The 12,797-nt window shown below is 43.2% G+C and overlaps 8 non-coding genes across 8 annotated transcripts; all 8 read left to right on the plus strand.

The window, feature by feature from the left end:
* Positions 1-3,264: 3,264 nt before the first annotated feature.
* Positions 3,265-3,447, plus strand: LOC141150394 (U2 spliceosomal RNA). The gene has a single exon (XR_012246606.1). It is a non-coding gene; the product is annotated as a U2 spliceosomal RNA (small nuclear RNA).
* Positions 3,448-4,562: 1,115 nt separating this feature from the next.
* LOC141275588 (U2 spliceosomal RNA) lies at positions 4,563-4,753 on the plus strand. Its single transcript, XR_012323821.1, has one exon. It is a non-coding gene; the product is annotated as a U2 spliceosomal RNA (small nuclear RNA).
* Positions 4,754-5,868: 1,115 nt separating this feature from the next.
* Positions 5,869-6,059, plus strand: LOC141275589 (U2 spliceosomal RNA). The gene has a single exon (XR_012323822.1). It is a non-coding gene; the product is annotated as a U2 spliceosomal RNA (small nuclear RNA).
* Positions 6,060-7,174: 1,115 nt separating this feature from the next.
* LOC141275591 (U2 spliceosomal RNA) lies at positions 7,175-7,365 on the plus strand. Its single transcript, XR_012323824.1, has one exon. It is a non-coding gene; the product is annotated as a U2 spliceosomal RNA (small nuclear RNA).
* A 1,115-nt stretch (positions 7,366-8,480) lies between these two features.
* Positions 8,481-8,671, plus strand: LOC141275592 (U2 spliceosomal RNA). Its single transcript, XR_012323825.1, has one exon. It is a non-coding gene; the product is annotated as a U2 spliceosomal RNA (small nuclear RNA).
* A 1,115-nt stretch (positions 8,672-9,786) lies between these two features.
* Positions 9,787-9,977, plus strand: LOC141275593 (U2 spliceosomal RNA). Its single transcript, XR_012323826.1, has one exon. It is a non-coding gene; the product is annotated as a U2 spliceosomal RNA (small nuclear RNA).
* A 1,115-nt stretch (positions 9,978-11,092) lies between these two features.
* LOC141275594 (U2 spliceosomal RNA) lies at positions 11,093-11,283 on the plus strand. The gene has a single exon (XR_012323827.1). It is a non-coding gene; the product is annotated as a U2 spliceosomal RNA (small nuclear RNA).
* A 1,115-nt stretch (positions 11,284-12,398) lies between these two features.
* LOC141275595 (U2 spliceosomal RNA) lies at positions 12,399-12,589 on the plus strand. Its single transcript, XR_012323828.1, has one exon. It is a non-coding gene; the product is annotated as a U2 spliceosomal RNA (small nuclear RNA).
* The last annotated feature ends 208 nt before the right edge of the window (positions 12,590-12,797 follow it).

The following is a 12,797-nucleotide window of genomic DNA, read 5'->3' on the forward strand; positions in this document are numbered from 1 at the left end:
GGCTCAAATGTGAATAGGTCTGCTGGAGTGGGTTTGCTCTGTCGTGGTAATAACATCGTGTTTTCCTCTGTTACAGAGATTACACCAGGCAGGGCAATGTTAGTACATTTGCATATTAATAATTTTAGTTTTCGCATAATTAATGTGTATGCTCCTCCCGACAAGCAAGAGCGCATCCAATTGTTTGAAATTTTGCCTGTATTTTGTGTTGGGTCTTCTCCCCTCCTGATAGGTGGGGATTTCAACTGCCTTAGTGTCGGCGAACAACGAGTAGGAGGGGACCCTCTCCGTAAGTTGGATAAGTCATGTTTTCTGCTAAAAAATTTTCAAACTGATTTTAAGCTATGCGATGCCTGGAGGTCTCTTTCACCGACGGACCCTGGATTTACATGGTCCGGTCGGGGAGTGGCCTCTAGGATCGATTTTATGTTTTTATCTGTGGATTTTAAGCCGGTGATGTTTGATCTAATGTCTAATTTATTTTCCGATCACAAAATGTTAAAATTACAGTTAGAATACCAAGGAGAGCAGAGAATAAACAAAGGACTGTGGCGTTTGGGGACACATCTGCTGGAGGATCCTCAGATAAGGTCAGATTTTTGTACAGCCTACCAGGAATGGAGACAACATAGGCCTCCTTATATAAAAATGTTGTCTTGGTGGGAAAAGATTAAAAATAAAATTAGGCTTTTTTTATCACGGCAGGGAGGAAGAAATCAAGACAGAAAAAACAATTTTTCTCAAATCTAAATACTAGGCTGCAGACACTTTATAAATTTAAAGAGATTGGGTTGGAGGTGGAGGAAGACATTGTCAGCCTAAAAGCAGAAATACATACACTTTTGGAGCAGAAGGGGAGAGAGGTTATTTTTAATTCAAAGGTAAAGCAGTTAGAAGAAGATGAAAAATGTACACGCTTCTTTTTTAAAAAAGCAATGGAGAGGAAAGATGCGATTACTTGTTTAGGTGAAGAATCCACTATACAGGGCATGAAGAACGTGGCTTTTGATTTTTACCGACTCCTTTTTAGTGAGAAAAGTGTGGATGATTCCTTTTTACAAGATGCTCTTAATGTCCTAGATTTTAAGTTGAATCAGTCAGATCAGGAGTTTTTAATACGGGATTTTAGCTTAGAGGAACTTTTTAACATTTTTAAAAGTTTTTCAAAGGGCAAAGCTCCGGGAGCAGACGGTCTCCCCGTCGAATTTTATCTGACTTTCTGGGATATTTTAAAGGATGATCTTTTAGCACTTTTTAAGGAGGTTTTTAAGTGTAAACGGTTGCCCAAGGGATGGAGGAGGGGAATAGTGTCCTTGATCTTTAAAAAGAAAGGGGCTCGTGAGGACCTTGCAAATTGGAGGCCTATCACCCTCCTCAACATGGATTATAAAGTATTAGCCAAATTTATTGCATGCCGGCTTAAAATGATAATTGATAAGTTGATACAACCAGAACAAGTTTGTGGTGTACCGGGAAGGAGTATTGCGGAGGTGTTAAATGTCATAAGAGATGCAATATGGTATACTAGGGATCGTGGTCAGAATTTAGCCCTGTTGGCGCTGGACTTTGAGAAGGCGTTCGACAGGGTATCGCACAAGTATCTTTTTAGTGTTTTAAAGAAGATGGCGATCCCGGATTTTATCATGTCTCTAATTAAGATTTTGTATAAAGATTCATATTGTCAAATCTCTGTTAATGGCTTCTTAACAGGTGAAATACCGCTGGAATCCGGAGTGAAGCAGGGCTGCCCTTTGTCCCCGATCCTGTTTATTTGTGCTATGGAGCCTTTATTATGCCAAATTAGGAAAGATAAAGTGATCCGTGGGGTCCCTGTTCCGGGTGGAGGGGGGGCCCAAATTAAAGTCTTCGGGTATATGGACGATGTTACTGCCATCTGCACGGATCCTGCTTCCCTCCGGAGGGTGGTGAGGTGTACCAGTTTTTTTAGTCAGGCTTCAGGTTTTAAGTTGAATTTTAATAAAACTGAGTGTTTGACTATTGGTTCCTGGGATACAGTGGACCTACCAGCAGTCAAAATGAAGTGTGATAAAGTTAAAATTTTGGGCATTACTTTTAATAAAGAAAATGACGGGGTTGTGAGTTGGGGGGAGGTCCAGGAGAAAATGGTGAAGAAACTATCCTTTTGGAATTTGCGTAGTTTGTCAATCGAAGGGAAAGTTCTAATTATTAAGTCTGTATTATTGCCAATGATGTTATATGTTGCAATTGTGTACCCTCCCTCCGACTTAATGCTCAAAAAGCTGACTCGCTGCATGTTTATATTTATTTGGGGCTCGAAGATGGAAAAAGTAAAACGCACAGAAATGTATAAAAGGCATCAAAATGGTGGAAAGGATGTCCCGGATTTGAGCATGTTTTTGTATATAAATTTCTTCTGTTTCTGTTTTAAGCTTCTTAATTCTAACAGTGTTTTTAGTCTGTTTTTAAAATATACTTGTGGTTATGTTTTTAAGAGATGGCTACGGCCATCCTTATCTTCGCCTGTTTTATTATGTCCCCCAAAGCATCTTATCATCTTAGAGAAAGTATGTAGAAATTATAAATTAAGAGACTTGGATACTGATATTCTTCAAGACCGAAGGAAATTGATAACTCATCTGAGAAGGGAAGAAAGAGTATCTGAAGTAATCAACTTTTCCTGGAGCAGATCCAAGCGAGTCTGGAGGAATGTGTTTGGAAAGTTTCTCGCAAATATTCATAAAGACCTTGCCTGGATGTCCGTCCACCAGTGCCTCCCAACTAGAGACTTTCAGCACAGGAGAGGCCTGGCGGCGCGGGCAAAATGTCCTAGAGACTCGTGTGGAAGTGATGAGACGGTTTTACATCTGTTTTGGAACTGTTTTTATGCGCAAGAACTTTGGCGGAGACTGGGGGTGCTTTTGAAATGGGTTTGTGGTCTGAAAGACTTTTGTCACGAATATGTTTTATACGGACTTTTTAATTGCCCAACTTTACATCAAACCAAAATATGCTGGTGTATAATAAATTGTGCAAAAAGTGCTATGTGGAAAGTGAGGAATATTTTGTTGTTCAAACGTGACTGTATTTCCATCAATGATTGTATTAGAATGGTTTTTAGCGAAATGTATATTTATTATTTGAAAGATGTCAAAGATGTGGGTAAACACGAAGCGAATAGAAGATGGTGTTTTTACATGTGGAATACTATTTTGTACTAATAATGTCTGTGGAAAGAGCTCTATTAACGCTGTAAATAAGAATAATGTGTTTTTGTACTTTTTTATATCTGAATAAATTTATGTTGAAACCTTATCTGTTCTTATCAGTTTAATATCTGATACGTCCCCTATCTGGGGACCATATATTAAATGGATTTTTAGAACAGGGAGATGGAAAAAGAGCTTGCTCTGTCCACTCCACGCATTGACCTGGTATTGCAGTATCTCCAGGACCGGTGCACCCCTTCTTTAATGCAGTTTCTAAAATCAGAAAGAATTGAATTCAATGTTTTTTGTTCATTTTGCTTGTTTGTCGGATTTTGGGATGGACTCTTTGGCTTTGCTTTTCTTCTCCTCATTGGATTTTTCATGTTCAAAGTTGCAGAAGCCAGATTACAAGCTCATTTTGGTTCAACTTCAGCAACTGTGCATTGCATTGCCATGTAATGTGATGCAATGCTATCTTTCTAGCTCTCCCTTTTTACTTCCTTTTGGATAAACAGACATATTAGGCAAGCATTTTGGAGCTTTCACCTAAATAACTACAGGTGGTGAGATAAGCTGCACAATATAATTGACCTTTCAGTATATTGTTGCACACACACCATCTATTTAGCAAATGCCCTTGTTATCAACAGCAGCCTTTTAAACTCACCTGAGCTAACAGGTATGTGCGCTGGTTACTCTGCTGCGCTTAAAATTTCTTTTTTGGTTTGCTACAATGCCTTTTCTGAAACGTTGTCTCCTTCTGCTGGAACACTGACTTCTTTCATTTAATGCCTGCAGACTATAAAAGAGAACCCAACCCAAAAAGTTTGGTTGATTAGTCTGTGGCATTCTGTTAAACGGTTGCTTATGGCGGTCTCTGTGAGCTTCTCAGTGACATTCAGCCAGCCAGGTATCCTGCCTGCAGTAGATGGAATGTGGCAATGGAACGCTGGCTGCGCGTGTCATAATAGGCTCTGAGCCTTTATATACCTGTGCACAGCAGCAGCCACCTTCAGTCTGCTGCTGGACAGCCAGCAGCAGCAGCAGCAGGAGAGGTATGTAATCAGGAGCCCTCCTGCTAAGGGTAGACAGCTGCTCGTTCCACCCCACCCCCCGCCTTAATTGGTTCTCCTCCCTTCCAACGGTGTTGAGGCGGGTGGGAACAGCAGGGGGTGAAGGTGCTGTGTTTAAAGAGGTGGAGTTATGCAGATCTAAAACGCGTGGATTGCAGCAGCAGCAAGCCGAAAAGTGCAGGCATGTAAGGGATCTAGAGGTTGACAACATGTCTTCTTAACGGGAGTCCAGGAGCTCATCTCCACAAATGGACTTTTCAGGATCCTTGGGTGGCTCCGTAGTTTGAAACCAATTCTGGTCATCGCTTCTCGGCCTTTTGGCTAAGATCAAGTGTAGTATCTGTTCTTATCAGTTTAATATCTGATACGTCCCCTATCTGGGGACCATATATTAAATGGATTTTTAGAACAGGGAGATGGAAAAAGAGCTTGCTCTGTCCACTCCACGCATTGACCTGGTATTGCAGTATCTCCAGGACCGGTGCACCCCTTCTTTAATGCAGTTTCTAAAATCAGAAAGAATTGAATTCAATGTTTTTTGTTCATTTTGCTTGTTTGTCGGATTTTGGGATGGACTCTTTGGCTTTGCTTTTCTTCTCCTCATTGGATTTTTCATGTTCAAAGTTGCAGAAGCCAGATTACAAGCTCATTTTGGTTCAACTTCAGCAACTGTGCATTGCATTGCCATGTAATGTGATGCAATGCTATCTTTCTAGCTTTCCCTTTTTACTTCCTTTTGGATAAACAGACATATTAGGCAAGCATTTTGGAGCTTTCACCTAAATAACTACAGGTGGTGAGATAAGCTGCACAATATAATTGACCTTTCAGTATATTGTTGCACACACACCATCTATTTAGCAAATGCCCTTGTTATCAACAGCAGCCTTTTAAACTCACCTGAGCTAACAGGTATGTGCGCTGGTTACTCTGCTGCGCTTAAAATTTCTTTTTTGGTTTGCTACAATGCCTTTTCTGAAACGTTGTCTCCTTCTGCTGGAACACTGACTTCTTTCATTTAATGCCTGCAGACTATAAAAGAGAACCCAACCCAAAAAGTTTGGTTGATTAGTCTGTGGCATTCTGTTAAACTGTTGCTTATGGCGGTCTCTGTGAGCTTCTCAGCGACATTCAGCCAGCCAGGTATCCTGCCTGCAGTAGATGGAATGTGGCAATGGAACGCTGGCTGCGCGTGTCATAATAGGCTCTGAGCCTTTATATACCTGTGCACAGCAGCAGCCACCTTCAGTCTGCTGCTGGACAGCCAGCAGCAGCAGCAGCAGGAGAGGTATGTAATCAGGAGCCCTCCTGCTAAGGGTAGACAGCTGCTCGTTCCACCCCACCCCCCGCCTTAATTGGTTCTCCTCCCTTCCAACGGTGTTGAGGCGGGTGGGAACAGCAGGGGGTGAAGGTGCTGTGTTTAAAGAGGTGGAGTTATGCAGATCTAAAACGCGTGGATTGCAGCAGCAGCAAGCCGAAAAGTGCAGGCATGTAAGGGATCTAGAGGTTGACAACATGTCTTCTTAACGGGAGTCCAGGAGCTCATCTCCACAAATGGACTTTTCAGGATCCTTGGGTGGCTCCGTAGTTTGAAACCAATTCTGGTTATCGCTTCTCGGCCTTTTGGCTAAGATCAAGTGTAGTATCTGTTCTTATCAGTTTAATATCTGATACGTCCCCTATCTGGGGACCATATATTAAATGGATTTTTAGAACAGGGAGATGGAAAAAGAGCTTGCTCTGTCCACTCCACGCATTGACCTGGTATTGCAGTATCTCCAGGACCGGTGCACCCCTTCTTTAATGCAGTTTCTAAAATCAGAAAGAATTGAATTCAATGTTTTTTGTTCATTTTGCTTGTTTGTCGGATTTTGGGATGGACTCTTTGGCTTTGCTTTTCTTCTCCTCATTGGATTTTTCATGTTCAAAGTTGCAGAAGCCAGATTACAAGCTCATTTTGGTTCAACTTCAGCAACTGTGCATTGCATTGCCATGTAATGTGATGCAATGCTATCTTTCTAGCTCTCCCTTTTTACTTCCTTTTGGATAAACAGACATATTAGGCAAGCATTTTGGAGCTTTCACCTAAATAACTACAGGTGGTGAGATAAGCTGCACAATATAATTGACCTTTCAGTATATTGTTGCACACACACCATCTATTTAGCAAATGCCCTTGTTATCAACAGCAGCCTTTTAAACTCACCTGAGCTAACAGGTATGTGCGCTGGTTACTCTGCTGCGCTTAAAATTTCTTTTTTGGTTTGCTACAATGCCTTTTCTGAAACGTTGTCTCCTTCTGCTGGAACACTGACTTCTTTCATTTAATGCCTGCAGACTATAAAAGAGAACCCAACCCAAAAAGTTTGGTTGATTAGTCTGTGGCATTCTGTTAAACTGTTGCTTATGGCGGTCTCTGTGAGCTTCTCAGCGACATTCAGCCAGCCAGGTATCCTGCCTGCAGTAGATGGAATGTGGCAATGGAACGCTGGCTGCGCGTGTCATAATAGGCTCTGAGCCTTTATATACCTGTGCACAGCAGCAGCCACCTTCAGTCTGCTGCTGGACAGCCAGCAGCAGCAGCAGCAGGAGAGGTATGTAATCAGGAGCCCTCCTGCTAAGGGTAGACAGCTGCTCGTTCCACCCCACCCCCCGCCTTAATTGGTTCTCCTCCCTTCCAACGGTGTTGAGGCGGGTGGGAACAGCAGGGGGTGAAGGTGCTGTGTTTAAAGAGGTGGAGTTATGCAGATCTAAAACGCGTGGATTGCAGCAGCAGCAAGCCGAAAAGTGCAGGCATGTAAGGGATCTAGAGGTTGACAACATGTCTTCTTAACGGGAGTCCAGGAGCTCATCTCCACAAATGGACTTTTCAGGATCCTTGGGTGGCTCCGTAGTTTGAAACCAATTCTGGTTATCGCTTCTCGGCCTTTTGGCTAAGATCAAGTGTAGTATCTGTTCTTATCAGTTTAATATCTGATACGTCCCCTATCTGGGGACCATATATTAAATGGATTTTTAGAACAGGGAGATGGAAAAAGAGCTTGCTCTGTCCACTCCACGCATTGACCTGGTATTGCAGTATCTCCAGGACCGGTGCACCCCTTCTTTAATGCAGTTTCTAAAATCAGAAAGAATTGAATTCAATGTTTTTTGTTCATTTTGCTTGTTTGTCGGATTTTGGGATGGACTCTTTGGCTTTGCTTTTCTTCTCCTCATTGGATTTTTCATGTTCAAAGTTGCAGAAGCCAGATTACAAGCTCATTTTGGTTCAACTTCAGCAACTGTGCATTGCATTGCCATGTAATGTGATGCAATGCTATCTTTCTAGCTCTCCCTTTTTACTTCCTTTTGGATAAACAGACATATTAGGCAAGCATTTTGGAGCTTTCACCTAAATAACTACAGGTGGTGAGATAAGCTGCACAATATAATTGACCTTTCAGTATATTGTTGCACACACACCATCTATTTAGCAAATGCCCTTGTTATCAACAGCAGCCTTTTAAACTCACCTGAGCTAACAGGTATGTGCGCTGGTTACTCTGCTGCGCTTAAAATTTCTTTTTTGGTTTGCTACAATGCCTTTTCTGAAACGTTGTCTCCTTCTGCTGGAACACTGACTTCTTTCATTTAATGCCTGCAGACTATAAAAGAGAACCCAACCCAAAAAGTTTGGTTGATTAGTCTGTGGCATTCTGTTAAACTGTTGCTTATGGCGGTCTCTGTGAGCTTCTCAGCGACATTCAGCCAGCCAGGTATCCTGCCTGCAGTAGATGGAATGTGGCAATGGAACGCTGGCTGCGCGTGTCATAATAGGCTCTGAGCCTTTATATACCTGTGCACAGCAGCAGCCACCTTCAGTCTGCTGCTGGACAGCCAGCAGCAGCAGCAGCAGGAGAGGTATGTAATCAGGAGCCCTCCTGCTAAGGGTAGACAGCTGCTCGTTCCACCACACCCCCCGCCTTAATTGGTTCTCCTCCCTTCCAACGGTGTTGAGGCGGGTGGGAACAGCAGGGGGTGAAGGTGCTGTGTTTAAAGAGGTGGAGTTATGCAGATCTAAAACGCGTGGATTGCAGCAGCAGCAAGCCGAAAAGTGCAGGCATGTAAGGGATCTAGAGGTTGACAACATGTCTTCTTAACGGGAGTCCAGGAGCTCATCTCCACAAATGGACTTTTCAGGATCCTTGGGTGGCTCCGTAGTTTGAAACCAATTCTGGTTATCGCTTCTCGGCCTTTTGGCTAAGATCAAGTGTAGTATCTGTTCTTATCAGTTTAATATCTGATACGTCCCCTATCTGGGGACCATATATTAAATGGATTTTTAGAACAGGGAGATGGAAAAAGAGCTTGCTCTGTCCACTCCACGCATTGACCTGGTATTGCAGTATCTCCAGGACCGGTGCACCCCTTCTTTAATGCAGTTTCTAAAATCAGAAAGAATTGAATTCAATGTTTTTTGTTCATTTTGCTTGTTTGTCGGATTTTGGGATGGACTCTTTGGCTTTGCTTTTCTTCTCCTCATTGGATTTTTCATGTTCAAAGTTGCAGAAGCCAGATTACAAGCTCATTTTGGTTCAACTTCAGCAACTGTGCATTGCATTGCCATGTAATGTGATGCAATGCTATCTTTCTAGCTCTCCCTTTTTACTTCCTTTTGGATAAACAGACATATTAGGCAAGCATTTTGGAGCTTTCACCTAAATAACTACAGGTGGTGAGATAAGCTGCACAATATAATTGACCTTTCAGTATATTGTTGCACACACACCATCTATTTAGCAAATGCCCTTGTTATCAACAGCAGCCTTTTAAACTCACCTGAGCTAACAGGTATGTGCGCTGGTTACTCTGCTGCGCTTAAAATTTATTTTTTGGTTTGCTACAATGCCTTTTCTGAAACGTTGTCTCCTTCTGCTGGAACACTGACTTCTTTCATTTAATGCCTGCAGACTATAAAAGAGAACCCAACCCAAAAAGTTTGGTTGATTAGTCTGTGGCATTCTGTTAAACTGTTGCTTATGGCGGTCTCTGTGAGCTTCTCAGCGACATTCAGCCAGCCAGGTATCCTGCCTGCAGTAGATGGAATGTGGCAATGGAACGCTGGCTGCGCGTGTCATAATAGGCTCTGAGCCTTTATATACCTGTGCACAGCAGCAGCCACCTTCAGTCTGCTGCTGGACAGCCAGCAGCAGCAGCAGCAGGAGAGGTATGTAATCAGGAGCCCTCCTGCTAAGGGTAGACAGCTGCTCGTTCCACCCCACCCCCCGCCTTAATTGGTTCTCCTCCCTTCCAACGGTGTTGAGGCGGGTGGGAACAGCAGGGGGTGAAGGTGCTGTGTTTAAAGAGGTGGAGTTATGCAGATCTAAAACGCGTGGATTGCAGCAGCAGCAAGCCGAAAAGTGCAGGCATGTAAGGGTTCTAGAGGTTGACAACATGTCTTCTTAACGGGAGTCCAGGAGCTCATCTCCACAAATGGTCTTTTCAGGATCCTTGGGTGCCTCCGTAGTTTGAAACCAATTCTGGTTATCGCTTCTCGGCCTTTTGGCTAAGATCAAGTGTAGTATCTGTTCTTATCAGTTTAATATCTGATACGTCCCCTATCTGGGGACCATATATTAAATGGATTTTTAGAACAGGGAGATGGAAAAAGAGCTTGCTCTGTCCACTCCACGCATTGACCTGGTATTGCAGTATCTCCAGGACCGGTGCACCCCTTCTTTAATGCAGTTTCTAAAATCAGAAAGAATTGAATTCAATGTTTTTTGTTCATTTTGCTTGTTTGTCGGATTTTGGGATGGACTCTTTGGCTTTGCTTTTCTTCTCCTCATTGGATTTTTCATGTTCAAAGTTGCAGAAGCCAGATTACAAGCTCATTTTGGTTCAACTTCAGCAACTGTGCATTGCATTGCCATGTAATGTGATGCAATGCTATCTTTCTAGCTCTCCCTTTTTACTTCCTTTTGGATAAACAGACATATTAGGCAAGCATTTTGGAGCTTTCACCTAAATAACTACAGGTGGTGAGATAAGCTGCACAATATAATTGACCTTTCAGTATATTGTTGCACACACACCATCTATTTAGCAAATGCCCTTGTTATCAACAGCAGCCTTTTAAACTCACCTGAGCTAACAGGTATGTGCGCTGGTTACTCTGCTGCGCTTAAAATTTCTTTTTTGGTTTGCTACAATGCCTTTTCTGAAACGTTGTCTCCTTCTGCTGGAACACTGACTTCTTTCATTTAATGCCTGCAGACTATAAAAGAGAACCCAACCCAAAAAGTTTGGTTGATTAGTCTGTGGCATTCTGTTAAACTGTTGCTTATGGCGGTCTCTGTGAGCTTCTCAGCGACATTCAGCCAGCCAGGTATCCTGCCTGCAGTAGATGGAATGTGGCAATGGAACGCTGGCTGCGCGTGTCATTATAGGCTCTGAGCCTTTATATACCTGTGCACAGCAGCAGCCACCTTCAGTCTGCTGCTGGACAGCCAGCAGCAGCAGCAGCAGGAGAGGTATGTAATCAGGAGCCCTCCTGCTAAGGGTAGACAGCTGCTCGTTCCACCACACCCCCCGCCTTAATTGGTTCTCCTCCCTTCCAACGGTGTTGAGGCGGGTGGGAACAGCAGGGGGTGAAGGTGCTGTGTTTAAAGAGGTGGAGTTATGCAGATCTAAAACGCGTGGATTGCAGCAGCAGCAAGCCGAAAAGTGCAGGCATGTAAGGGATCTAGAGGTTGACAACATGTCTTCTTAACGGGAGTCCAGGAGCTCATCTCCACAAATGGACTTTTCAGGATCCTTGGGTGGCTCCGTAGTTTGAAACCAATTCTGGTTATCGCTTCTCGGCCTTTTGGCTAAGATCAAGTGTAGTATCTGTTCTTATCAGTTTAATATCTGATACGTCCCCTATCTGGGGACCATATATTAAATGGATTTTTAGAACAGGGAGATGGAAAAAGAGCTTGCTCTGTCCACTCCACGCATTGACCTGGTATTGCAGTATCTCCAGGACCGGTGCACCCCTTCTTTAATGCAGTTTCTAAAATCAGAAAGAATTGAATTCAATGTTTTTTGTTCATTTTGCTTGTTTGTCGGATTTTGGGATGGACTCTTTGGCTTTGCTTTTCTTCTCCTCATTGGATTTTTCATGTTCAAAGTTGCAGAAGCCAGATTACAAGCTCATTTTGGTTCAACTTCAGCAACTGTGCATTGCATTGCCATGTAATGTGATGCAATGCTATCTTTCTAGCTCTCCCTTTTTACTTCCTTTTGGATAAACAGACATATTAGGCAAGCATTTTGGAGCTTTCACCTAAATAACTACAGGTGGTGAGATAAGCTGCACAATATAATTGACCTTTCAGTATATTGTTGCACACACACCATCTATTTAGCAAATGCCCTTGTTATCAACAGCAGCCTTTTAAACTCACCTGAGCTAACAGGTATGTGCGCTGGTTACTCTGCTGCGCTTAAAATTTATTTTTTGGTTTGCTACAATGCCTTTTCTGAAACGTTGTCTCCTTCTGCTGGAACACTGACTTCTTTCATTTAATGCCTGCAGACTATAAAAGAGAACCCAACCCAAAAAGTTTGGTTGATTAGTCTGTGGCATTCTGTTAAACTGTTGCTTATGGCGGTCTCTGTGAGCTTCTCAGCGACATTCAGCCAGCCAGGTATCCTGCCTGCAGTAGATGGAATGTGGCAATGGAACGCTGGCTGCGCGTGTCATAATAGGCTCTGAGCCTTTATATACCTGTGCACAGCAGCAGCCACCTTCAGTCTGCTGCTGGACAGCCAGCAGCAGCAGCAGCAGGAGAGGTATGTAATCAGGAGCCCTCCTGCTAAGGGTAGACAGCTGCTCGTTCCACCCCACCCCCCGCCTTAATTGGTTCTCCTCCCTTCCAACGGTGTTGAGGCGGGTGGGAACAGCAGGGGGTGAAGGTGCTGTGTTTAAAGAGGTGGAGTTATGCAGATCTAAAACGCGTGGATTGCAGCAGCAGCAAGCCGAAAAGTGCAGGCATGTAAGGGTTCTAGAGGTTGACAACATGTCTTCTTAACGGGAGTCCAGGAGCTCATCTCCACAAATGGTCTTTTCAGGATCCTTGGGTGGCTCCGTAGTTTGAAACCAATTCTGGTTATCGCTTCTCGGCCTTTTGGCTAAGATCAAGTGTAGTATCTGTTCTTATCAGTTTAATATCTGATACGTCCCCTATCTGGGGACCATATATTAAATGGATTTTTAGAACAGGGAGATGGAAAAAGAGCTTGCTCTGTCCACTCCACGCATTGACCTGGTATTGCAGTATCTCCAGGACCGGTGCACCCCTTCTTTAATGCAGTTTCTAAAATCAGAAAGAATTGAATTCAATGTTTTTTGTTCATTTTGCTTGTTTGTCGGATTTTGGGATGGACTCTTTGGCTTTGCTTTTCTTCTCCTCATTGGATTTTTCATGTTCAAAGTTGCAGAAGCCAGATTACAAGCTCATTTTGGTTCAACTTCAGCAACTGTGCATTGCATTGCCATGTAATGTGATGC

This window comes from Phyllobates terribilis, unplaced genomic scaffold, assembly GCF_046119375.1.
Source record: "Phyllobates terribilis strain yellow unplaced genomic scaffold, ASM4611937v1 Scaffold_5__5_contigs__length_657084704, whole genome shotgun sequence".
Taxonomy (NCBI): Eukaryota; Metazoa; Chordata; class Amphibia; order Anura; family Dendrobatidae; genus Phyllobates; species Phyllobates terribilis.